This window comes from Cyprinodon tularosa, unplaced genomic scaffold, assembly GCF_016077235.1.
Source record: "Cyprinodon tularosa strain WSP-4 unplaced genomic scaffold, ASM1607723v1 ctg372, whole genome shotgun sequence".
NCBI lineage: Eukaryota > Metazoa > Chordata > Actinopteri > Cyprinodontiformes > Cyprinodontidae > Cyprinodon > Cyprinodon tularosa.
The window spans coordinates 868,250-880,586 of record NW_024039088.1 but is presented as its reverse complement, the minus strand read 5'-3'; the positions used below and the strand labels follow the sequence as shown (position 1 = coordinate 880,586).

The following is a 12,337-nucleotide window of genomic DNA, read 5'->3' as shown; positions in this document are numbered from 1 at the left end:
GCTTAAAGAGCTACAGCGTATTCATTTTGAATTCCTGTTTCTGAGGTACAGGCATGTAAAAAGGTTGAAACCAGTTGTCGCTTCTTTTCCTTTGAAAAGTCTCTGAAACGGTCTTTAGGTTTCTTTAACCCTCTCTACATAGCTGCTGTATAATCTTCTTGTCTGCTTGCAGCATGGTTTTCTTTTGGAACGCCCCCTGGTTGAAGTGAAAAAGATTTGAAGTTTTCTCCCCTTCAGTGATGTGATGTTCAGCTGTGCACACCTGCAGCATCAGGTTTCCCTGACCAGCTAACAGTGCCATCCCTCACCTGCTGTTACTGTGTTCTTATTATCCTTGCTTCAAGTGTGCCTCTTTACATCTTTCACCCCATTTTTCTTGCTGCTCCATCCCCCAACTCACACTTTTCTTCACCCTTTTTTCTTGGATAAAAGGAATTACATATAAAAGAGACTGTTTGACGTCAGCTGGTTTAGTCTCTGGTCTGATTTACAGAGAGGTGCTTAGCTGCTCCACTGCTTCATAACAAAAACAGGTAATGTCAGAGTGAAGATTTTTCCCAGATGGTTTTGCATGTTTGGCAGTGGCGGGGCTGAGGTAAAAAGTAAGAGTGAAGAAAAAAAAGTTCCTATCAGTTATAAGGGGATAGTATATGTTTTATCTCATTTAAAGAATTGCTATGGACACAAAGAAACAAAGACCAAATGACTCTCATCCAGCAATACATTCATCTAATAAACGTTTTTACAGTACTGTATATGACGGCAAATCTTCTTTGAAGCAAACAATAAAACAGGAAAAAAAAAAAAAAAGCAATTGGCCCTGATCTCATTGTGCATAATAAACCATATGCATTTCGATTGTGTTTAAATTTTAAACCGACTTTTATTATCAATAATGTATATTTGTATGTATATGTATATTCTATTCCTCAGTGAAATCTAGATTTATTTGACATCCACAAAACAAGACTACAAAAAATGTAACTAAACACGTATTATAAAATGTGCAAAATAATGGATAATAACATGATTTTGCATTTTTCAGATGTAGAAGAAAGTTTCAGGGGGACATAGAAGTAAGACTTCAGTGTCAGGATCAGTAATATAGGCTTCCAAATAATATTAGGCCATCACTGAATATGATCTAGTTTCATATTTGAAACTATACATTTACATGTTCTTTGTATAAAGAAGGTGAAAAGTTTTTATGTTGACTCTGATATTAATTTAGCATAAACTTGTCTTGTTTAACACCAGCTAAAATTAACAAAATAATAACACCCAGAATGATGAGACATTTTATTCCTTAGATTATGCATAGGTTATATGCAATAGTAATTAGCTAAAAATAAAAATGACATTATGTTTTTGTAAGATTATCACTAACAGTTTCATTAACATTTGAATTATACTATTGTCAATTGATTTTAAACTTACACCTCAAATAAATCCTGAGCAAAGGGGAAATAATAATTTGACAGGACAGAACTTTAGACCTCCACAAATTTAAGTTTTGGATAGAATTTCTAGTCATTAATCTGATCCAATAATTAGACACTATGGGGATATTTAGGAAGATGAAACACTCCCATAAAGTAAAAAGTAATTTCGTAACAATAATTCTAATAATAAGCAACTGAAAAAAAAAAAAATTATGATTAGGTACATTGAAATATTGATTTTGAATTGTGGTTTTACAAACGATAATGAGCAAACAAACAAAATAGTCCAAGGCACATTGGAGCACATTGCTCATGAACATTTCACAAACACACCATCATCAGGTGCAGAAATCTGACTGAACATTTCAGAAAATGCCTGATTGCAATGATTCCCTCAGTGTTGCTAAACATTTGAGTCTAGGAACCCCATCATGCTTCTTTATTTGTTTGTTGTTAATTATGAATATTTTTGTTGAATCACCATTCAAAATTTATATCATGATTTTTTGTTTATTATTACTATTTTCAATGTCAGTTTATTTCACTTGCAGCTGATGATTTTTTCCATCTTCAATCTCTTACTTTCACTCCACTACATTTCAAAGTCAGTTATTGTACTTTTTGCTCCAATACATTTCTAGGAAGCTGGTTGTTACTCGTTCCTTTTGGGGACTCAGCTAGCTTTGTAATCCACTGTTGCTGTTTTTCTTTCTTGAAAGTTCAAAGTTCATCCTTAAGAGGAAATATCTTGGATGTTTTAGCTATCTCTTTTTTTCATCACACCTGGGTTAAATGGTAGCATATGCAGAACTTTGACTTGCTGAGGAGGTAGTAACTACATCCAGGGAGAAGAACTAAAACATGCAGCCCTGCAGGACTGGTATCCTGGGCATATATTATTTGTCCTGTACAGATTTTACTAAGGTTGAAGTTTGAGGAAAATCAAGACTTTTCTATTTTCTTTTTGGTGTGTTTCTAAATAAAAATAATAATGAAAAATATAACATTTTCATGCTGAAGTTCTTTACAGGTGAGGTGCAGTTTGTATCTGATCAATACATCAGGTGGTTTGACAAAGTCACAAGGTTCTGTAAACACTTGTACACACTCTGTGTACAGAAATGTACTGATATTAGAAAAAAAATATTGTACCTTTGAATAGGATTAAAGTGAATACTACCTCAGTACTTAAGTACTTTTACTTGTAGATGAGTTAGATTTGAGTATCATTACTTTTACTCAAGTACTACAGTTGAGCACTTCATCCAGCACTGCTCCTAGTATTTACAACATAGAAACAATTGTTTTAGTTCTAATTCGTCTAAACAGGGAAAGCTTAGTCACATCTCTAATCAGTAGATTTAAGAAGGATTTGAAAATACTGGTTTCCTACGGTAAAGCTTCAACATGAAAATTAGATCTTTAAAATCTAGGGAACAAACAATGAAATTGGTAATTGGTAATTCATTGAGCTGTGTGTGTTCAGATACGTACCCAGTAAAACGTTGTCTTTGTTCATAAATAAGTAGACTGTAACTGTTCTCAACAGAAGCCTTATTAGACCTCACAATTACAAAACTATTTTGTCTATAGTGGAAGTAGCTTTTCAGATAAGCTTGCTGACATTTACTGCCTACAGGCTGCATAGATCAAAGTACAATATTTTAAAAGTATGATTAAGTTTGGAAATATGGTAAGTCTAGCTCTAAATTTTTTTAATCTCTAGAGCGTCTCTAATAAATGAAATATAAATATATTTATTTTAACCCCCATTTCTAAAGCAAGGAAAGCTATTTTGTTTCAAAATTACCGAATGACTCTTAAGCATGACTTCGACAAGATTGACAACAAACATTCTTTTTATTAAAGCCCTAAAATGCACACAATTGTTCCGAGTTTTTGTAATGATACAACTTTACATTCACAAATTTGAGAAAAACATCTAGTCCAGAAATGGTTATTCCAAGTTCCACTGTTACCTCTCATACTGTCCTCCACCAGTCATTTAAAACGATTGTTGTTGGTCAGTCACTCTGGGGAAGGCTGGGAGTTATTAAGAATTATCTGCTTTTAAACACAATCTGTCCAGCAATAGATTGGTACACTCCAAACTCTTCTGAGTGTATAACTAGGTTTATACACTCTTCAGTGTCAATGCCTTTTCTTTAGATTGTATGAAAAAGCTATTTTTTATTATGCATGCTGTGAGAACAGGTAGGACTCGATCTGTTTTTCTGTTCAGGTCAGACACTAATAAGTGTCAAAGGTAAAAGAAAAAGAAAGAAAAGCTTGAATTTAATTCAGTTATTCACAACACAGGGGCGTTGCTAGGCACAAAGCTTTACTGGGGCACTGGCCCCCTACCGCATTCCCCCTCCTGCCATACACAAATACAGACAAGCACACTGCCCCACCCTGATAAATTCCTACCAAAATTACCAGTTGAGATATTAATGAGTGTAAGAGCATATTTGTTTTAACAAACATGAAAATTTTCAACATTGCAGCTATAAAAAATAAGACATTACCAACTTTAAAAATAAAAAGTGTCCTTATACACATTCTGAAGTAATCATTAATTCCTAGGTTTCAGAGTTTTAGTTCAGGGGAAAGTTTAACTCAACCCGAACTAAGTTTTTCTTTTATTTTTTGAGCATTAAAATGTACCTCCTATTTTTCATTTTTGCAAAGCGGTCAATCACTTGACTGTGACTCAGCTTAGAAAGTTCTTCCTTTTCAACTGATAAAGTAGCAAGATGATGGAGCCTGTCTTTTCCCATTGTGCACCTCGGCCAAGTGTGGAGCCTTCTCAACACACTGAATGACCTTTCACAACTCCAGCTGTAGACTGGGGTTGTGAGGGAGATCTGGATGACCTGTGTTAGTGTGGGGAACATGGTGTTATCAAGCAAGTTGAAAACACACTGCATATCCTTGATGACAAGGCTTTTTTTTTCAACCATAAAAAGCTGTCAAACCATTTTGAATTAAATTAAAGTTTTTTTTACTCCAAATTTGTCCTGGGGATAGTGAGACAACTTCACTTGTCTAGGACCATCATGCTTTCCCTCTAAGTCACTAATGTCTCCTTCTTGTTTGTGGACGCTGGTTGTTGCTCCCTCATCACCTTCATGGTCCTGTCTCTCCTGTCTTTCACCTGTCTCTTGGCTGTCAGTCTCGCCTCCTCCTCCCTTTCCTACTCCAGCACCTTCATTCTCATTCTCTACAGCAAACATTAAAAAACGTAAATTTATAATTATGTAAATATCTATCATATTGCTTATAACGTTCCTAATGTAACTGCTTAGCTTAAATCACTAATTCATCACGGGACCTTACCTCCCTCTCTCATCTTGTTTTACTGATTCCCTGTCTCTGCTTCGTGTGAGGAATTTCCTGATATCCATCTACAAACCAATGCAGTAATTTTCAGTCAATAGCCTATAAATCATGTGGTTTTACTGGGAAAATAATAAAATTGACAGGTAAGAAACGTTACCAGAACTAAAAATGCGTCGCGGCCGCACAGTGTCCCATCCAACTTAGTTGAGAGCAGCGCGTTAGTTTACCTGCAGTTCATGCAGTGACATGCACTGGCGTTGGGGCGCTAATACATCCTCAATTTGGAGTTAACAACACACTTGCTACACATTTGAGTAGAAATATACGTCTCCTCCCGTTGGAATTATCTAAATTGATGCAGTAAAAAAATGTATCACTGTTGCAAATATTCATGAGATTTATACTGGGGCACAGCTCATTTATACTGGGGCACAGCTCATTTATACTGGGGCACGTGCCCCAGTAAACGGGGTCTGGCGACGCCGATGTCAAAACATATGCTGCATTAAACTGGAATAACCATTAAGCGAAGTTGTTGATTACTTAATTTAATATTCCATCAATCCACACGTCCGTCCGTCCATTCGTCCTTCCTTCCATCCATCCACAAACACACACACTCATGCCATAAGCTGCTCGAGTATCCAGTAAACCTTTTCAAAACTAGAATCTAGAACATATACATGGACACATTCTCTCTTCCCTAGTGACTGTTCACATTAATTTCAGCTGTAACCAAATAAGTCTTGCCGCATATTATATATTTGAGTAGATGCAAGAAATAAACCTGTGCAAAGAAGCACAGAGGGATTTTTTTAAAGGCATCAGGAACAGTGGCATTCTCAATGCAGTCATCATTTGACACATTTTAATTTTTTGTTATTGGGTTTTTTTAGATTTAAAGTAAAAACTAAACTAAAATACTTGATTTAAACTTCTTCAATGTCAGTCTATTAAAGCTTTGTTTCTCCTTGGTGTGCAACATCCTGCAGCTATACTATCAGCTCATTGAAACACACAAACTGGCTGAAAGAACGTGTTTGTTTTTTTTCCCGGTAGTGCTTTGAACTCAGCAGACGTCATCTTCATTTCCTTCATCCTGCATGAATGAAAAAACTAACGTTGCCAACACTTCTGCAAGCTGCTTATCATCTTTGTTTGCTCTTGCTCTTGGCTCAAGCTTGAATTTGTATTTTTTTAAACTTAGGAATTTATTTTGTCTCCAACTGGAGGGAGGTGTATGATTGTGCCTGGCAACATCTTGTGATTGATTCGGTCACAACCCTGTGATCTGGGGGTGGGGGTTACGATTATGAATTGTAATTAATTCAGCATATTTTCAATTTAATTTAATTAGCCTCAAACCTTCATGTAAATGCTGACAATTTTTAACTAATTATTAATTCGTAGAAAATTAGAATCTCTAATCAATGTTGAGGAAATAGAGCTCTGGTCTAAGCATAGCAATTTGGATTATCTGCACAGCTATCAGTAAACAATGGTTGAGAAATGGTTTTTCAAACTTACAATACAGAACAAGAGGTAATCTGTTTTTTAATGAGATTCAAAAGTGGGGAATAATAATTTGAATGGTTTACAAGAATAAAGATTAAGTTGTCTTATAAAAGTTAACATTTTTATAAGAGTTTAGAACAAATATGGTTGAAGGTTACTCTCCCAAGGTTACTCTCTAGGTACTATCCCAAAAAAAAAGATCTGAAGTCAGGTCCAAAACAATCATGGCCCCCTTTAAAAAGAATTTTATGTTTTAAAAACCCATGAAAGGACATTATGTAATGGCAAAAGTCAAACAAGAAAAAAGAAAACAAGAAAAAAGAGACAGAAATATAAACTGAAGTAATTCTAACAGAAACAGAGGCATTTTCCCCTCTTATGTAGATCATTTGTGATTTTTTTTTTAAGTTAAAAATTTCCTTTCATTTTTAATGCCATATACAAAACCAAATACCTGGGCTGTCAGCTTTAGTCTGCTATGTTGTCATGGTATTTACTACTTTAAACCATCAAGGCTGTGACAATGTTTGGAGTGCAGATTGTAGGTTTTTTTTTTTTTAGATTGCTGACCTCAAGTCGGAAGTGTAAACTTGAGGGCTGTACCACCTGCACTCTTCAGTGGTAATAACTCTTATTTTTGGCAGCTGGTGCAAGAAAACAATATATATATATATATATATATATATATATATATATATATATATATATATATATATATATATATATATATATATATATTGCTTGATTTGTTCTCACATTGGTTAGATAGAAAATAACAGCATTGGGTAATTTGACCCCTGAACCCTCCTGGAAGAAAATGGTCCTTCAGGATGGGATTCTGGTTGTATTATGTCCTTTGAGATTTGAACTCCCCAGCATCCTGTTTCCTTTTGTCCAATTCATGCTCTTGAAAAAAAAAAAAAACATTCAACAGAAGACTGGGAGGGAGATAAATAGTGTCCTGCTCTCTGACTTAGAAAAAAATGCTTTATTGGCTTCCTGATGTTTTTTTTAGTGCACACTTAAATTAATAACAACTTTTTGCCTCACACTTCCTGTAAGAAAATGTGGTTTTGCCAACAGAACAAAATTATATATATAAATGATTCATAATTTAATGATGTAATCATAAAGTTTATTTAGTCCATTTTGTGCCCAAAAATAATTTTTGCAAAAGGTACAACCAGTAGACAAACATTGTTGTTTATGCCTTCTGGCGGTACCTACTCATGCATCCACCAACTGCAGTAAGTCTGATGCTTCTTCATATTTAGCTTGTTCTTCAGTGAACTTCAATCTTCATATTTTATTTTAAGTTGACTTTTCTATTTTTCTTTCGCATCCCCCGATGGGCATTGCTGACTTGCTTTATCAGCTTCCTTGTTTACTTATTGTGTGCATGAGCAATAAAGTAACCCCGATAATGTGGACTTGCTATTTTGAATATATACAAAGTGCTTTTTTTACGAACATAAAGAGCAAAAAGGAAAGCATAAAATAGAAAGGAAATATAATTAGCTAAGAGGAACCAGGAAAGTTAAAGCAACCGGCAAGAGCTACTGCCATAGAAATCTGTCAACTTATAGTCTGTAATTGAAGTTTAGGAGTTATTTAATATGAAATGCAGCAGGAAGATTATCTGATCATAAGCCGAAAACAAAGTTTACACAGATATGTGCTCGGTTGCTGCAGAATATGTAAAGCATTTTGCAACCTCATTCAAATGATCAACCATTAAACCCATTAACACTGCCTCTGGGGAAGGAGACATGCTGTGTTTCACTGACAGTTATAACCCTAATAGCAGTTAATGTTTTACATATTTAACACGTTTTTTTCTAATGTATCACGTTTCTTCTTTGCTCTTTGACACCACATCATGTGTTCGGGAAAAATTTAGGATATTGTTATATCAACTTGTTTGCATTATGTGATCATTTGCTTTTGCATGTGCCCTTGATTTGAATGAGGCTCCGTAATGACATAGTTCCATTTCTTGTGAATTTTGAGTTTTGCTGTGTAACAAAGTGCCGTGATTAAGGAGGTATTATTAGATGTAAAACAGGAAATTAAATGGATCCTGTGAGTGTGTGTGCTTTTGTCAGAGGGGTGCTCCTGAACGTCCAAGAAACAGTGTAATAAAGCAAACAAATATACAGGTCATTTGTGAAATGACAATAAATTAACATTGTGATTATTCTATTTCTGGGTATTACCTGCATTTAGTAAGCCTTCTTATTTCATTGCTGGGCTCTGTTAATTCTTATTTTTCAATAACTCTCACTCTACACATAAAACATGTACAGTTTTCTGTTCACTTTCAGATGCTTGCTGACCAAATTATAAATCAAACCTACAAGTAAATGTGAAGAATTGTAAAGAGTTAAATAATTTTGAGGGTTTAAAGCCATTATCTCAGTATTGTATAACCCTGTATTAGCTACTGACTAACCATTTGGGATGGGCAACTAGGATTTATGTCAGGGTTGGATGGACCCAAATGCAGAGGTGAGGAGGCAGAGATGAGTTTTTGCAGATTTAATCAAAATCCCAAAGGAAATAGAAGCAAAGTCCAAAAACAATAATACTGAAAACCAAAAGGGCAGGAGACATCATGGAAAACACACATGCGAGCAAAGAAACTGCAAGGAACCAGCAATGGGGAACTGCAGGGGTGCTGTATATATGGAAACCAGAACAAAGAATGGACTGATATGGAGCAGGTGTAGATAGAAGTGACTAGAAGGGAGCTAGTGGAAAGGAGACAGGCACAAGGGGGGAGTACAGAGAGTAACTCAAGAATCAAAACACTGCTTAAAAATGACAAGAAAACAACTTAAATTATGCCAAATTAAAAAGAAACAATTACCAACAAAACAGAATGACATAAATTAAAATGTAAATGAAAACTCAAAAAGTCCACAAAGGGCAGGATCATGAAAAGTACATTAGTATGAAAAGTAGTAGTAGTAGTTGAAAATTACAATAGTATGATCAGCTGTTAAAGAGGCAACCTGCTGCCTAAAAGCTCATTTAAGTTTAATACAATGCAAAATCCCACAGAAATAAAATGCATACACATCTGCAGCTTATATACTACATGCTGCTTTTTGCCATGTGCCTAATATTCTGGCCAGCTCTAGGTAGGTGTGTATAGCACGGGTCTTAAGCTTTGAACACCACACAACGTGCAGAAAAATGCATTTCCTACATTTTCAAAGCTTTTTCCTGTAATCCAAGAATGACGTTCATTTCATTTCAGTTTTTTTCTTAACAAATGTGTTTATTGTAGTGATATTTATGGGTTAAACCAGGCATCCCCAAAGTCGGTCCTCAAGGGCCGCTGTCCTGCAGGTTTTAGAGGTTTCCTTGCTCCAGCACAGCTGATTTTAATTGAAAGCTCATTAACAGGATTTTGCTCAACTGCAATCATCATAATCAGCTGTGCTAAAGCAGGGAAACCTCTAAAACCTGCAAGTCAGTGGCCCTCAAGGACCGACTTTGGGGATGCCTGGGCTAAACCATAAGATGTCTATAGATCTTAAGTTCTGCAAATCCTCGGCAGTAGGAGCTGTCACTCATCTGCCATGTTTTTCCATGTGGAGCTGTCTGCATAGTTACAGATTTTTCTCATTGCGTGGTACGTAAATTCAGGTGAAGGTGCTAAAGGGACCTCAGACATGTCAAGCATAAACCAGGCTTTAGACAGGTCTTTTACATGTTGGACATTCCATTTGACCATTTTTAACTATGAAACACTAATTTATATCAAAACATTGAGCTGTGTTGTAAACAAGGAGCTAATGGCTTGGAGGGCACTTGTTTTAAAGGACTATTTGGTCATATTATGAGCATGAATGTATGATGAGTGGATCATAAAACACATACAAGTTATTGTCAAATTAGTGTTTAAACCATTTTCAAATAGTTATCTAGCTTTGCTGTGGACGTGGAAGGAGCAAGCTTCTGTCATCTACTCTCTGCTGGGTCTTTGTTGCTAGTCTCTCCCGCTAAACCCAGAGATAGAAAAATGAATACAGCCTGTTCTGTGGTTTCTGTTGTGGTTCTTTGTTTAGAAAACAGACCATACTCAACTATTGAATCAGTTTGAAGATTGCAGTCCCTTACCAGCAGGATGGAGGGGGTCTCCCATGTGTGGAAAGAGTGGCCAGTGGAATGAGGAGAGTTACTGTAGTCAGTTTGGAAAAAAGCTTGTATATGGTGGATCCTTATGGGAATTGCAGGGTGTACTTGTAGGCTCCTCACTTGGAAATATCCTGAAAAGGAGCAACAGCCACAGGTTGAAACACAGAGTTTGACCAGCTCAGCATTCTTGCACAGCTGATGTTTATATTACATCCTTTTTCTGTTTATCTCATAGCTGTGAGGCACAACAGTACTTTGGAAGATTAAATTGACCTACCAAGTGTTTCAGCTATATCTAGCTTATGAAATATCTCACCTTTATGAAATGAGAGCAGGAAGTTTTCTTACACTTTTTTTTAAGGCCAAGGTGGACAAAAAAAGAGTTCAGTCTTATTAACAATAGTATTTCCAGGATGACTAAAAATAGAAGAGGCAGATACTGCTGACAGTTGTATTGTATGTGTGTTTAGTTTAAAATTGTTAAAGCTTCTAGGTATTCACACTGACTTTAAAACACTTTGTATAGGCTGTCTATTCCGTTTCAAAGACTTAAGTTATTTACTTAATCTGGACCAAAGACATTTGAAGAGTTGGTAACCTGTTTTAATGCTTCAACTGCTAATGAGAGAAGCCTACACTGTTGAAAGACTGGAAATACCTTTTGTTCCACATTTTTTAGCTTAGTGCTACAGAAATTCTCTTATAGGAGTAAAGGCTGATAGGAAAAGTCAGAGCTTTAGGGAGCCAGCTGGTGAGATTGTGACACACTTAAAGACTATCTATCTGGGTATGGTCTCATGCTGGGTTGTGATAGATACCTTGTGGCTTAGGGTGGTTAAAGAATATACTGCATAGTTCCATCGCAAAAAGAAAACATAAGGAATAAAAAAGGTACTGACTCCTGGGGGAGTTTTTCATTTTGCATCTCATGAAAATGAGGATATGGTTTCTGAGGACAACTTTTCAAACTGTACATTTTACTCACTGTACTCCAACTTCTATTGGACCGATTAAAGTAGGCTGTAATTGTTATATTCTAGGCTTCGCTCTTTGGGTCAGCCTTACAGTGCTTTTACTATGGTGTTAGCAGAAAAGTATTCACCCTAGTAGAAGCTTATCTGAATGCAATGACAACAACAAACAGATACAAGTAATGAGCTTCTTATAGTTTGGGGTGGAAACATGCATATACCTGTAGTAAGATGAAGTCCCAACTGTGTGAGCCAGTCATAGATTGGAGTAGAGCCAAAACAGTTTACAATTTATCTGGTTATATACTGTACGTATCCTCGTGTAGGTTTTTAGGTTTGGCCCTCAGGAAGAATTTTACTATCCATTGTAAGATAATTATTTATGAATGTCTCTTTTAGTTTGCATGTAAAAAGCAGCATGCATTTTCACGTAAAAAAACTCATTTAGGTTGTAACAAAAGATTATTGAACACCAGTGGTTAAGGTTTGACAGGGTTTGAGTTTGCTTGAGGTCCAGATTTTGATTGGATGTTATACAACGCAAATATACTTGGATCAAAAAAATGTATCTGTAGTCCAGGTTGTATGTTTAGTCTTCTTGTTCCATTCATAAAGAACTTTTTTCCCAAGATTTTTTTTTTTATTATCTTCACCCATCTATAAATCAACCACTTTCCTGTCAGTGGTGAAAAAATGTATTCCCATATCTGATCATTTTCATAAGAACACCCTCTTCCAAACTTAAGATGGGGCTTCTTACACGTTCCCACTTATGCATTGAGAGCAGATTCGAGAGATCGAATGGAAATGTTTATAAAAGATTTACGGTAGCCATGTGAACAAATTTGAACCAAACTTTACAAGAGGGGTAATAGTTTTGGGAATACAGAAATTAAAATTTAAGATGAAAATCTAGTCCAC

At 35.7% G+C, this 12,337-nt stretch overlaps 1 protein-coding gene across 2 annotated transcripts in view; it reads left to right on the top strand.

Annotated features, from left to right (window-relative positions):
- Positions 1-12,337, top strand: part of LOC119790862 (cGMP-dependent protein kinase 1) — a 121,529-nt gene that overhangs the window by 29,886 nt on the left and 79,306 nt on the right. The window lies entirely within an intron of this gene.